At 36.5% G+C, this 15,432-nt stretch overlaps 1 non-coding gene across 1 annotated transcript; it reads left to right on the forward strand.

The window, feature by feature from the left end:
- The first annotated feature begins 364 nt into the window (after positions 1 to 364).
- Positions 365 to 437, forward strand: TRNAD-AUC. The gene has a single exon. It is a non-coding gene; the product is annotated as a tRNA-Asp (tRNA).
- The last annotated feature ends 14,995 nt before the right edge of the window (positions 438 to 15,432 follow it).

A 15,432-nucleotide genomic window follows, 5' to 3' on the forward strand; every position in this document is an offset into this window, starting at 1 on the left:
TTTTTCGTGTCATGGTATGCATAGTTAAAAGTTGTTTATTTGTAGCCTCTTTTGCTCCACTGTCTCTTCTTATCACCACCATCTTAGGAACCATATTTCTAGGACATACATGGGAACTGGTAGGAAAACTAGGTATAGGTCTTGGATATATACTGCAGAAATTTAAAACACAAATGATCAAAGGGTGGTACACCCTATACAAATGGGCTGGTAGGTAAACTAGACAGCTGCTATTTACATGATAACCCAGTTATATGTCGAAGAGAAGAAAAAGATCTTCCATTTGAAGGTAAATTCTCTTCTTGGTCTATCTATTTATGCCTATGAGTCATTTACGTTTAACTATCATTAAGAGATGATACATGTTGTCTTAGCTCAAATGGTAGAGCACATGGTTATCAACCATGTAGTTGTGGGTTCGACTCCCATAAATAACACAGTTATTTGAGTAGGTTAAAACATTATATGGTTGGAAATATTATACATATATAGAGCATGGCATATATCATCTTGGTACCAGTAGCAAAATAACTCCTTCAGCCCTAACGTTACCAAATGTCATATTGCTTTAATTGTGATTTGTAGATAGTATAATACCAGCCCAAAATTGTCGAAAAACTCTTTCGTGTTGCACTCGACAAAGTAAAGATAAATAGGTAAAACAACTTGCGTTAAGTTGTAACATAAGGTAATTTAAATAGGTAAATTTAGTATTTTAGCCCTTATTTGAATTTTGTAAGATATTTGTACCAAAACTTTGAGTTCGTTTTCCAAATATCTCAACTCATTGTACCATCAGGATTTTAATCATATTCTTCCTCTTCATTTCAGTTCATTGTTAACTTGTTATGATGTCGTAAATATATAGACATTGAAATGAATTTTTGATGGTCACCTACTTCGAATACATTCAGGTGAAAAAGAATACAGTTAGGTTAGATAGAACCGTGCAGGTGATCTCTACTACTTTACCTTTCCGTGAACGACTTCAGCCCGTGCAGAGCACGGGCACAACACCTAGAAAATATATAGTTGCGTTCTATAATTCTTTTCATCCCACCGGTCAATACCACCGTCAAACCCACCTTTGATGTGTCGCTGACGTGAGTTGACTTTTATGTTTTCTTAAGTTTCATCTTTCTTATGACGTGTTTTCAGTTTTCCTTTTTCATTCATTGTTCTGGTCTAAAACCAGGATGAAGAAGATGTTCAAGAAATCTTCATTTATCATATAAAACTTGAAACAAATAATATCAGATCCGTCGAACACCCATAGTTTAGTAATTGAAGAAATCAATGCAATATCAAAGGAAACCCTGATCTCATTTTCGTATACTCATTTAACCTTAGTTTTTCCATTTTTTGTATTCTCATTCTTCGTTTCGTTCAATTTCAGGCTGAAAAAAAGTTCACAATAGCTTATAGATCTGAACTGATACCATTGAATCCAGATATCATACAGTTGCTCATCATTTCAGGTAACTTTGTGGATCTCTCTGTTGATTTCGATTGTGTCTTTTGTAACGGGTACAAGGTTGTTATTTTATCGAGTTGGCAAAGTTATATAAGCTATTTTTTCAGGTCCACCAACAAGGTTATCTTAATCACAGAGACATGAAGGTAAAGTATTGTGCACCCTACAATACCCTGTAAACAAAATTGTGTACCTGTACACTTAATCAAGTATCTCGCACTAGCACCTAGTGTAACTAGATTCTTTACGAAATCACAAGAGGGCACATCGTTCTAAGTTGAATTACAACATCAGTTTTGATAATCAATTTATGAAGGGTGTGACACTTATGGTTGCCCTTTTATCCTTTTGCATGCTGCCATTTCAGGTTGTTATGTTCATGCATTGCGTATTTAATCAAGGACTATTTTGAGTTGAACCTTTAAGTGTGGTCACAATTGCTTCCGGTTTGTCGAACAACATCCTCGAACAAGCACAACTGTAGGGATAGACTAAAAATAAAGTTTTGAGTATTCTATTTTAGGATTTGGGTGCATTTGTCTTCAAATGACTCAGCCTATCTAAATAGGGTGCTTATCAAATATAAACTTCGTTCCAAGATTTGAGTTTGTAATTCGATATTTAATCATTAAGATCTCTTTCTTCTCCTCAAAAAAATAAATAAATTATGAGTTCTTCCACTGAAAAGAGTCTTACGTTTGTTTTCTTTTGTGGTATTCATTCAGATGGAATGACATAATTACCAGTGGAAAAATCAACAAAATGAAGCGTGTATTATTTCAAAGAAGCATAAAAATACATTGATGAGTTTATGCAGTAAGGACGGAAATGAAGCCAAGATTATGGTCAAGCCTCTCAGTCGGGTTAGAGAAAATGCAAGTTTTTCAATGTGGTTTTGAAGAATGTTGTTCTCCTAAGATAAGACTAAACAAGCTTTGAATCTTGCCGATTCTTTTTAACCAAAAAATAGTATGTTTCTTTAAGTTCATTGTCGGGTAAAGTGTTGCTACTCTGATTTTTTATATCCGGCAATGCCATCATTTTATTTTTTGTAAGAGGCCATTGTTGGATACATAACATAATTTAATTTTTTTGCTAACCACAATTCATATGTTCACCATTTTCTTTTATGTTATATTCTTTTACTTGTTCAGTCTATAACCTTTTGTAACTATGTATGTTGGAAAATAGAAGAGTGGTCATTAATTTGGACATTAATATTCCCACCAGAAAGAAGAAACTTAATGTTGCATAATGAACTTGGCAATTGCGTATTCCCACTAATTTCTACTCCTGGGAACTCTGACATGTCCCATGTAGCAAGAACTGTTCCAACAACTCTTCCCCTGGTAACAACTCTACCTTAGATTCTCCCCTGGAACAGTTTCACTAGCTCAATCCCTTGTGGCATCAGATCCAATTATTGCAGTAGCAACAACAACAAAATTGCCACTAATTCTGCCGCTTGTAGCAGCACTATATCTACAGATCACATCTAACCATGGAGTTGTTAATATCTAAATCTTGCAGCTTCATATTCACGCGTGTAACCGAACACATCTTCAAGATTCTAGGCAAGAGAGTAAACCAGCAACATACCTAAAAGAGGAATCAATAGCGATGAATCAAATAAACGATTAACATATAGCCAAAGAGGAATATAAATGAAAAAAAAATGATTTTGAGCATGTGGATTTAGCAAACCAACAAACCAAATTGTTCACATCAAATCAAATCCATTTAAGTGCATATGTAATACATGAAAACTCATACAAAATGCATTTTGTTCTCAACGAATCACGCGTCAATATAATGGTTTTGAATGAATTCTGCAAAGGCTACACTATGAAGTCTATTAACAATGCAAAGTGCAAATCATGGAGGATTCCAACAAAAACACTTAGGGGAGCAATATGAAAGTCGTTTGCGGGTGATTTCACATTGTTAGTAACTTTGTTCCAGTACTGAACTATTGGTGTTCGATGGATCCGATAATTTTTGAAGTTTTACATGATAGATTGAAGATTTCAACATCTTTTTCAGCCTGATTTTAGGCCAAAACGATGAACGAGAAAAGAAAATTGAAAAACACGTCATTAGAAAGTTAAAACCTAAGTAAACAGAAAAGTCAACCCTTGTCAGCGCCACATCAGCGGTGGGTTTGACGGTGGGACTGACTAGTGGGATGAATAGAAATACTGTCTTTTGTCTGAGGATTCTATGAACTAAGAATAACATACATGTATAGGTCAAACTAATAACCGGTTAGTGGTTTGATTTATACTTACCGAGAGCCCGCTCAATGTTACGTACAGTCATTGAAATTTGGAGTTCAGATGTCTGGTCAATGCCCTGATATGCTGGGTTTCTCATTACACTTGTACTTGCATGCTAATGCCCGGTGAACGCATGTTCAACATAGCTTTAAAGAAAGGGAAAAAACGGTTCAGTCCAAAAATGCGTCTAAAAGTACAAATTGGTCAATTTAACTAGGTACATCTTAGTCCAAAAGTCATTTAAAATATGAAAAATATACAAATAACCTTCCTGATTTACAATTTGGTCCAAATATTTACAACTTAATCCAAAATGATTCATGATGATGTCAGCAATTTTAAATAATATAAAAATATTTAAAAACGATTTATCTTTCGCACCGCTCGTCCAAAATTCACAAAATTTATATATTCGAAAAGATCTTTCCGAAATCTACAAAAAGAGTACCCATATGACTATATAATTTTCAGTTTAAAAAAAAATTAATTGTCCCTCATCTTTAACTGATGTGTACAAAAAAGGTACTCCATGCACAAAAAATTCATAAGCTTATGCAATCAGTTTTTCACATGTGCACCATTTTGTACACACCTACAAAACATGCATGAAATTAGTCACTCATACATACACTCGAACCTACTTCTTCATGAGAGTTATACTGACCAGTACGTACACCCCTGCAAAACATGCATAAAATAAATTATTCATACCTACACACAAATCTATTTTTTCATGGAAAATAAATACACTAGTGCATTAATATGTACACCTTTGCAAATCGTCCATAAAATCTATTATTTATAACCACACCCAAAACATGCATAAAACGATTATTCATAACCACATACAAACCTACTTTTTCATGGGAATTACACTGGTGCACCGCTTTGTACACCCTTATAAAACATGCATAAAACCGATTATTCATAGCCACTTACGAACTTACTTTTTCGTGGAAGATATACTAGTGCACTAATATATACACCCCTGCAAAATATATATAAAATTGATCATTCATAGCTGCACATAAACTTATTTTTAATGGAAAATACACTAGTGCACCAATATCTACACCCCTGTAAAACATGTATAAAATTGATCATTCGTAGATATAACAAACCTACTTTTTCATGGAAAATACATCGGTGCATTAATATATATATAACCTTGCATTCATAGCTACATAAAAACCTACTTTTCAAAATCACATCTGATAGTTTACATTTCTTATGAATTAACAATACAATGCTCCAAAAATTGTACAATGGTGACGAGTTAATCTTTTAAAGGATATTTCGATAAGAATAACAAGCAACTAGAAAAAGGTCATGCTTGTACCTTAAAACTTCTCTGGAATGATTAAGACGCACAACCATCTACACCATTTCCATTCGTGATGGCATTAGTCACCTACCATATATCATAGGATGCATCACATATCAAACCCACTCCATGAGAAAATGCAAACTAACATCAGCAAAGAACCGAGCCTACCAACATGAGCACATAATCACAGAGTACAAACAGACCAACATGTTGAAGTCCACCAATGGAAGACATGCTACCATATGCAGCAACAACAGTCACACCATATGGATTCCATACCGATAATAGAGGTACACTGGAATAGGTGTAGACTTGTAAGTATGAGATGTATCAGATTATTGATAGACACATTTTTGTGTCTACATTGTCCTTAATTTCATGTATTGTTGGTACTCGATTTTTGTACTTATTATGGTATTTTATGTGTTTGTAGGCATTTTTGGGAAATAAACATAATTGGAAAAATCGGCTCGAAAAGTTGTCTAAAGCACCCGGAGGACACATGTTATTCGGACTCGCACTGTTAGATAAGGGGCACTCAGTTAATAAGGGGCACCTCAATGGATAAGGGGCACTTTCCTTACTATTCACACCCCATAAGGCAAGTGCTAAAGGAACAACCGTACAGGATTAGGGGGAGGTCATCTTCTCCATTTGAATTTGGAATTTGGCGGGAAAAGCTATTATCAAAACACCAAAATTAGGGTTCGTGATTTGAAGGCGTTTTAGGGAGATTCAATGGCTGAAATCAAATGGGTTTGTTGCTAGGGACTAAACAGGGCTGGTAAGGTCCTTGGAATCGATTAGATTTGGCCGACGAATCGTGTGGAAGCAAAACACGAGTGAGGGAAAACTTTGGTATTCCTACTTTCACGAGGGTTGATATTCTCTTTCCCGAGTTATTCTACGGTTGGCAGGAGCCTGGAGTGTGTATGGATCATTTTATTTTCAATATTCAGCGTGTTGAATGGAGTTAGGAAGCTGCAGACGCGTGAGAAGGAAAATCAGGGAAGAAAATATTCCGAGAATATTTTTCTTCACTGTCGAGTAATGGGAGATTTCGTGGAGTAATAAGGAGTTATCCTTGGCCCTGTTGATTATAAATACAACTCTGGGGTAGCGTAGAAGGGACACGGAGAGTTTGGGGTCGAGAGGAGAGCTCAGGAGGCCAGAATCAAGAGTTTACAGAACTCTGTTTCTGCTGCTGCACCAAGAACACGAAGAACAAAAGACCACCAGAGGCAGTCATTTATGAAGAGTGACAACGACAGCCACCCGAGGGTCGCAGAGTTACAACAACAACAGTTCTTTTCTATTTGTAACAGTGTTTTGCAACAATTATAAACGTTGCAAACACCCAATTTTCATCATTTTCTCCATTTCATCATTTGTACACCTACTTTGAGCAATGAAATCAACTTTTGAGCGTGTTTCCAACATCATGATGAGCTAAACCCAATCCTTGTGTCTATGGAGGAAGCCATTGTTCCGGTAAAAGTGATATATTTCTATTAATTAATTACAACAACTCTATTATGATTTTTGCATTGAACTAAAAATTGTTTATATGATTTTGATTAGTTAGGTGTATTTTCTCTTGATAGAATATGCTTGCTTTAGGGTTTTGATATTCTATGCTTGGATTAACTTTTATTCTTTTCGAAATCTACATGTCTAGGAAATATTATTAGAATCAATTTGAATGTTGAGTTGCATAATTATTGTTTCATTAAATCACTAATATCAACCAATGGTGGAATCCTAACCCTATTCTCTCCATAATTTTCACAACATCTTTTTAATTTAGTTCGCTATTTTTATTTATTAAAAAAATCTAAAAATCCGCTTTCACAAGTCTTGAACGAATCATATTACTACAACAACTTTGAAAACACATCAAATTTTTGGCGCCGCCGACGCGGACTTGTCTTTAGGTTAGAGTTTTTAGATTTTTTTTTTTAGGTTTTTATTTTTATTTGTTCTTCTTTACGTTTTTGGGTTTTTGTCTTTTTCTTTCAGATTTTGGAATTTGGAGCGAAAGAAAGTTTTGCCAAAGCTTTTGGTGAATACTTAAAGACTGGAGTAAAAGGCAAAGCGAAAGGAGCGAAAGAAGAAGATTTCTTTTTATAAAAAAAAGAGAGACATTTTTTTTTGTAGATTTTTTTTTTAGACTTTCTTTTTCTTTTGGACTTTATATTTTTGGAATTTGGACTTTAAATTTTGGGACATTATTTTTAAACCCTACGGAAGGGTAGTTTAAATATAAACTGTTTGCAGAGAAGGACGGTGATTACGATATCACCTCGGCCCCTCGGGTTCGTACATGACATAGGATTCGTGGCCCGAGTCGACTACAAAGGTTCATCCCCCGTCTGGTACGGGAGGTAAGTTTGTCGAAGCACTCGTGAATCTCCTGTCAGCGAGTTACTGTCTTCCTTCGTATGCATATATGTTGAGGACTTGAAAACGGCTGCTTTAATTTCCTAGTAAAGGGAAAGGAATGGCCATACAAGATAAGGGTTCGGATTTCATCATCGTTCTCTTCTTTCCCGCCTTAGGAAAACGACACCAAACGCGAACCTAAGCCTAAAATTTTGACTAGAACGAGACTGATAGGCTAACGAGCTTAACAGGAAAGTCATTCGAAAAATATTGGTTACTCTTTTAAGCATACTTCGAAGTTCTTGACGGTTTCTGTAAGTTGAATGTGTGACTGCGCCGCCTTGTAATACCGGTGAGGCCTTGGGTATCAAAGCTCCACCGAGCTTCCCTCGCCTCTATTCAACTTACTTTAACTCGGATTGATTCCAGAGGGATTTTCTTAAATTGTAACGAATTCCCGTTCGAAGGATTAGAAGCTGGTCTAGAAACAATCTAAGTGGAGCCATCATGCTTTTTGTTTGCTAGAGATCAGTAGGTTTGCTGTGGTAGAGTCAGCCTTGATTGTGTTTGCATAGAACATCCCTTCCTTTTTAGGGCTTTTCTTTTTGATTTTATTTTTCTAGTGTATGCCCGAAGTTTTTAAACGGGCTTGGAAAAGAAACACTCTAGGTCGTTTGATTAGTGACAAACCTAGTAGTTCTTCTTGTGAAAGCGGGGAGCTCGAAGACTCTTCTTTTGAGAGCCCCGTTTTTGGAAACTTCGGTATTGAGAATCTGTCTCTTTGTGAGGAAAGTACTCCTAGTACTCCTAGTCCTTTGGTAGTGCCAGACATGGCAACTTTGAAAGCTTTGCTAAACCCAACTAGGACCTCTCGTCCGTCTTGTATCAAGTTAGCTGAAACCGAGGCAAATTATGAACTGAAACCTGGGACTTTACAGATGCTCCCAATGTTTTTAGGGAAGGAGAATGAGAACCCATATTTTCATGTTAGGGAATTTGAGGAAGTTTTTAGTACTCTGAAAATTAAAAACCTAAGTGATGATGCATTGAAACTTAGGTTATTCCCATTTTCCTTAAAAGATAAAGCCAAATCTTGGCTGTATAGTTTGGACTCTGAGTCAATTGAAACCTATGACCAACTTACTTCTGCCTTTATACATAAGTTTTTCCCAAGGCATAAAACATCGTCTATTAGGACACAATTATGTACTTTTTCCCAACAAGAGAGAGAATCTTTATATAGGTACTTAGAAAGGTTCAATGACTTGATATTTCAATGTCCTCATCATGGTTTGGAGAAGGTTAGGTTAGTTCAGATCCTCTACGAGGGTTTAGATTATTCAAAAACAACCATGGTTGAGTCCTTATGCACATGTGGGTTTGAGAATAAAAATGTTGATGAAGCGATGACATTTTTGAATGAAATCGCCGATAAGACCCAACAATGGGAAAATAGTAGGGAACCCCAGAAAACAATTCTTCTAAGTAGAGGAAATGTTAATAGGGTAGAAGGATCTTATGAGTCAGATGCCAAAATAGCAGTTATATCCAAAAGGTTAGAAGCCTTAGAATTAGGTCATTCTAGTGGTAGTAGTGGAAGAAATGAGCCTTTTTGGGAAGGCCATGCTATTGAAGAGCAATCCAATGCTCTTTATAACAACACTAGGTTTGATAACCAACAGAAGTTTGACCCATATTCTGAAACCTATAACTCTGGCTGGAGAAACCATCCAAACCTTTCTTGGTCCAAGGGCCAGAATCAAGGTAAGTCTACTAATGCTCAGGTTCCCCCAGGTTTTGGCTATACTAAGAATCCTTCAGCTCTGGCACAGTTTCAGAACCCTTCGGATAAGAAGATTATGAGTTTAGAAGAGTCTCTTGCTTTGTTAACTCGTAACATTGTGCAGTTTCAACAATCTGTTGCTCAAAGAAAATAAGAGAATAGGTCAGGCTAACTCTCAGGCTATTTCCGAGTTGAAAACCCAGGTTAGTCAGATAAATGAGACATTGAGAGAAAAAGGAAAGTTTCCTAGTCAACCACAACCCAACCCTAGGGGATTCCATCAAATATCTTTAGCTGGTGAGAAATCATCAAACCATGTGAACTCGATAACAACCCTTGGGAGTGGTAAAACGGTAGACAATAAGGTATCCATGCCTAGTGGACATACTGTAGTTCCACCTTCTACTTCCCAAGAGGAGCCCGTAGACGAGGAAACTGAAACAGTCTCTAAGGATTCCCAAGAAATTCCTGATAGGTCTACCTTTGTGCCCCATATCTACATTTCTTAGCCCCAACAAAGAAGGAGTCGACTTTCAACGAGATAATGGAAACATTTAAGCAGGTGAACATCAATATTCCGCTATTAGAAGCAATTAGGCAGATGCTTGCTTATGCCAAGTTCCTTAAAGATCTTTGTACACGAAAGCGTAAGCTTAATGTCCATAAGAAAGCTTTTTTAGCTGGTCAGGTAAGTTCCATTCTTCTGAACCAAACACCCCCTGAGTATAAGGATCCTGGATGCCCCACCATATGTTGTGCGATTGGTTATCACATGGTCGATAAAGCTTTACTTGACTTAGGAGCTAGTGTTAACTTACTCCCGTATCATGTATACACCCAGCTAGGTCTTGGTAAGTTGAAACCGACTAAAATGACACTACAATTAGCTGATAGGTCTGTTAAAGTCCCTCGTGGTGTCATAGAGGATGTTCTGATTGAGGTTGATAAGTTTATTTATCCTGTGGATTTCGTTGTTCTAGACACCCAGCCTGTTCAGGACCCAAGTCGTCAAATCCCAGTGATTTTAGGTCGCCCATTTTTAGCCACAGCTAACGCTGTCATCAACTGTAGGACTTGTCTTATGAACATATCCTTTGGTAATATGACCACTGAACTAAATGTCTTTAATGTTACTAGACAACCTTCTGAGAATGATGATTTAGAAGAAGTGAATATGATTAGCACTTTAGTTCAGGATTTGGTTCAGGATAATTGGCTTGACACTTTACTAGTAGATTCTTTAGATGATTTTTAGGGAACCATTCTCTTAGATCAGATATGTAATCAATCTTTAGAAGAATCTCTTGAGTATTTTAAGGACTCTGAAGATTCGGAAATTCAAGAAATAGGTAGAGGTTTGTCTGTGAATCCTAAGTTCGGGGGTAGTGATGGTTCTTGTGATTGTATCATATACCTAATTAGAGTCCCTAACTTGGGACTCGAGCCTTGTGCATCTGAGATATTACTTGAGTCTTTTCAGACTCCGCAACCCGATCCTCCTAATACTGTCCAGGAGGTAACCCAGGTATTAGAGACCCTTTTTTCGGATGAATCTATTTATCGATACACACATATGAAGTTCAATTACGCGCCGCAGATAAACCCAGTTGTCTTGACAGAAACCTTAAATGAGGACGTGCTCCTTCTTTTCATTTTTCCGAATCAGTGCAGTTGTCTCATACTGGTGTCATCTCTATTTGGTCTTATGGACCCACAATTGTTTCGACTATTGATATATGACTTTGGAAGGTGACAATCCTTTTTGAGGTATTTGATGCCTAGCTAAAGACTTTAAATTTAGCATTTCCTGGGAGGTACTCATGCTTACGGTAATATCATTCCTTATTTCTTTTTCCATCCATCAAGTGGTAACAGTTTCTTATTGTTCGTGCTTTTAATTTCATCTTTAGAACATTGAGGACAATGTTAGATTTAAGTTTGGGGGTGGGGAAGAAACTTTTTGTTAGCTCTTAGCTACAACAAATAAACTCCATAGCCTAGAAATTTATTCTTATTAAGGTTGGCACTAACCAATCTAAGTGGATGGGAACATCTTGGTTATAGGAGTTGAGGAACCAATCTGATTAGATGGAAACATCTAAAGAGTCTATTCATAAAAGCACAGAGCTCAGGTGTTAGAATTAAAAAAAAATGGTAGTTTCGCCATATCTCGTTGAATCCTAATCCTTCTGTTTTTATTTTTTTAAGTGATTTGGTGGGCACACGATTCAAGTTGTTACCTTTGCTAGGGTGGAATAGAGTGATTGAGATACCAAAAAAAAAGAGACTAGACCATTAGACCAACCAGAATAAATTCAATAAAGTCGACCACTGGTGCCCTTGTTTATGCCAGTTGTGTTGACCTAGAGTTAGGTTTATCGACCACTGGTCCCCTTGTATATGCCAGATGTGTTGATATTAGTCAGACCGATATCTCAGTCAATTAGGATAGGTTCACCTTGGCAGAGGCCTTCATACAGATATGGGAAACACCATGCACTTTTAACCATCTCTTTATCCATCTTATTAATCTTTCCATGTGATTGGTTGACTCCGGTTATGATGTACAGAAACTATCTGAGTAGAGCTCTGTCACTTATATATGAATTTTAGTATGTTGAGTGCAAACTCGTGTACAACAATTGGAATTTCGCATCAGGGTACTTCCTCCTATAGTCAATGATTGTATGCCAACCAAGGAGATTCTTTAGTGCCTTCCAAGGTTCTGCGTAGATAGCTAGGGTATGAAGTAAAGGTTTTGTGGGTACACTTCTGGTAAACCCTACGGAGACAACACTCCGCCACTAGGGCCATCTAGCGGTTTAACGGCTTGCTGCACGTGCTAAGTGTAGTCATTTTATTTTTCTAGATTAGATTTGCTCGAGGACTAGCAAATAATAAGTTTGGGGGGTATTTAATAGACACATTTTTGTGTCTACGTTGTCCTTAATTTCATGTATTGTTGGTACTCGATTTTTGTACTTATTATGGTATTTTATGTGTTTGTAGGCATTTTTGGGGAATAAACATTATTGAAAAAATCGGCTCGAAAATTTGTCTAAAGCACCCGGAGGACACATGTTATTCGGACTCGCACTGTTAGATAAGGGGCACTCAGTTAATAAGGGGCACCTCAATGGATAAGGGGCACCTTCCTTACTATTCACACCCCATAAGGCAAGTGCTAAAGGGACACCCGTACAGGATTAGGGGAGGTCATCTTCTCCATTTGAATTTGGAATTTGGCGGGAAAAGCTATTATCAAAACACCAAAATTAGGGTTCGTGATTTGAAGGCGTTTTAGGGAGATTCAATGGCTGAAATCAAATGAGTTTGTTGCTAGGGACTAAACAGGGCTGGTAAGGTCCTTGGAATCGATTAGATTTGGCCGACGAATCGTGTGGAAGCAAAACACGAGTGAGGGAAAACTTTGGTATTCCTACTTTCACGAGGGTTGATATTCTCTTTCCCGAGTTATTCTATGGTTGGCACGAGCCTGGAGTGTGTATGGATCATTTTATTTTCAATATTCAGCGTGTTGAATGGAGTTAGGAAGCTGCAGACGCGTGAGAAGGAAAATCAGGGAAGAAAATATTCCGAGAATATTTTTCTTCACTGTCGAGTAATGAGAGATTTCGTGGAGTAATAAGGAGTTATCCTTGGCCCTGTTGATTATACATACAACTCTGGGGTAGCGTAGAAGGGACACAGAGAGTTTAGGGTCGAGTGGAGAGCTCAGGAGGCCAGAATCAAGAGTTTACAGAACTCTGTTTCTGCTGCTGCACCAAGAACACGAAGAACAAAAGACCACCAGAGGCAATCGTTTATGAACAGTGACAACGACAGCCACCCGAGGGACGCAGAGTTACAACAACATCAGTTCTTTTCTATCGTTTTTTGTAACAGTGTTTTGCAACAATTATAAACGTTGCAAACACCCAATTTTCATCATTTTCTCCATTTCATCATTGTACACCTACTTTGAGCAATGAAATCAACTTTTGAGCGTGTTTCCAACATCATGATGAGATAAACCCAATCCTTGTGTCTATGGAGGAAGCCATTGTTTCGGTAAAAGTGATATATTTCTATTAATTAATTACAACAACTCTATTATGATTTTTGCATTGCACTAAAAATTGTTTATATGATTTTGATTAGTTAGGTTCATTTTTTATTGATAGAATATGCTTGCTTTAGGGTTTTATATTCTATGCTTGGATTAACTTTTATTCTTTTGGAAATCTACATGTCTAGGAAATATTATTATAATCAATTTGAATGTTGAGTTGCATAATTATTGTTTCATTAAATCACTAATATTAACCAATGGTGGAATCCTATCCCTATTCTCTCCATAATTTTCAGAACATCTTTTTAATTTAGTTCGCTATTTTTATTTATTAAAAAAATCTAAAAATCCACTTTCACAAGTCTTGAACGAATCATATTACTACAACAACTTTGAAAACACATCAATTATGGCGAACATCATCTGCATGCACGGTATGCGATATAGAGAGAAAGTCAATTTCATTTCGAACACCCAAGGTGCTTATAACCTAATAGAAGGAAAAACTTAACATAAGCGAAAGAGCACAAAAACATACAAAAAAAAGAAGAAGTCTTTTGTGACTAGTGGGAAGTGTATTGTCCCTTATTTAATACAAGCAATGACACGACATTAACTTTTACAACCACTCAACTACGAAGAGATTATAACAGATACTTCTACACATAGTTGGACATTGTCACATAGTGAACCACATAAGAAAGAGAGATAATCAACCACTTGTAAATAAATAGATACTTACTTTTATCTTTGTCAGTTAGGGTGGGAAGGTCGATGTGAATTTGAGAGATGTGCAAAATGAATAATGATCCTAATAGTACTGCGGCATTCTTCACTGTGCAAATCACATTTACCTCTTTTCACCTCAGATACCTACAGTCAAATTAAAAATATGTGCACATTAAAAATCAACATGTGTACAATCATGTACACGTTAAGAATCGATATGTGTACAAATATGTACACATTGGAAGTTTAAGGATTTATGTTCTACTACGATAACATTTAAAAACACACCTTGATCTACTTTTTAAGTAAGGGCATGGCACATATCTGACGTCTAAAATGTTGAGACGGGTCAAGGTTCCTTATCTTCTCTCTAGAACTAACTTTGGCAACATGAGAATGAATTTTGCACATGAGACACAGTAAAACATCTTGGCATGTATGCAATTTAGATAAATAGTATCCTACACATAAAACGCCTACTCTTAAATCCATCCAGGCAGCAGTATGCCCATTGTATATGTGAACTCATTAATAATCAACACAGGTACAGTTATATGCACATTAAGGATCAACATGCATGTCTACAACTATGTGCACATTAACAAACACATGTACAATTATGTACACATTAAGAATCACCATGTGTACAATTATGTACACCATAGTTATTTATGTAAGAATAATTTTATGGAGTCACTTTTTTCACATGTGCACCGGTTTGTACACTCTAGTTATCTATACAGGCATAAGATTATGGAGTCGTTGTTTCACATGTGCACCAATTTTTACACCCTAGTCAAGCGTATGCATATGGAGTCAATTTTTCACACGTGCATCAGTTTGTACACCTTACCTATTAACACAATTATAAGCTTATGAAGTCATTTTTTTCACATGTGCACCAGTTTGTGCACCCTAGTTTAAGAAGCAACTACAAGTTTTAAACCATAATTAGAGGCAAAAAGAAATAAAAACATCTTGTGGATAATGAATAATTGTAAACCAAAATCCAACCACTCAAGAAGTTGCGATCCAAACTATTCTACTCAGTAAGATTGAATTTTTGGTGAAAGGAATGCATAATTGCAAGGATGATGTGTGTTAGGTATCGTAAGAGGGTTGATATTACAGGGATATACTATTGGTCCTTTCAAAATCTATAATTACAAGGACTGTCAATTGTACCTCACTGTTCATTTGGTACCATTCCAAACTTCAAGTAATGCTCCAATCAAAGTTACCAAGCAATCTGCTGCAAGATCAATAGGTGGTTAGAAACATAAAAAGAAAGAACTTCAGAAATGGTTAATCAACACATATGATATTTGTAGCATTCCGTTAATATAATCAATTTTTTGTACCCTTCAAAACAAACTTAAAAGATGAACT

The sequence above is a fragment of the Papaver somniferum genome, chromosome 6 (genome assembly GCF_003573695.1).
Source record: "Papaver somniferum cultivar HN1 chromosome 6, ASM357369v1, whole genome shotgun sequence".
In the NCBI taxonomy this organism is placed as follows: Eukaryota; Viridiplantae; Streptophyta; class Magnoliopsida; order Ranunculales; family Papaveraceae; genus Papaver; species Papaver somniferum.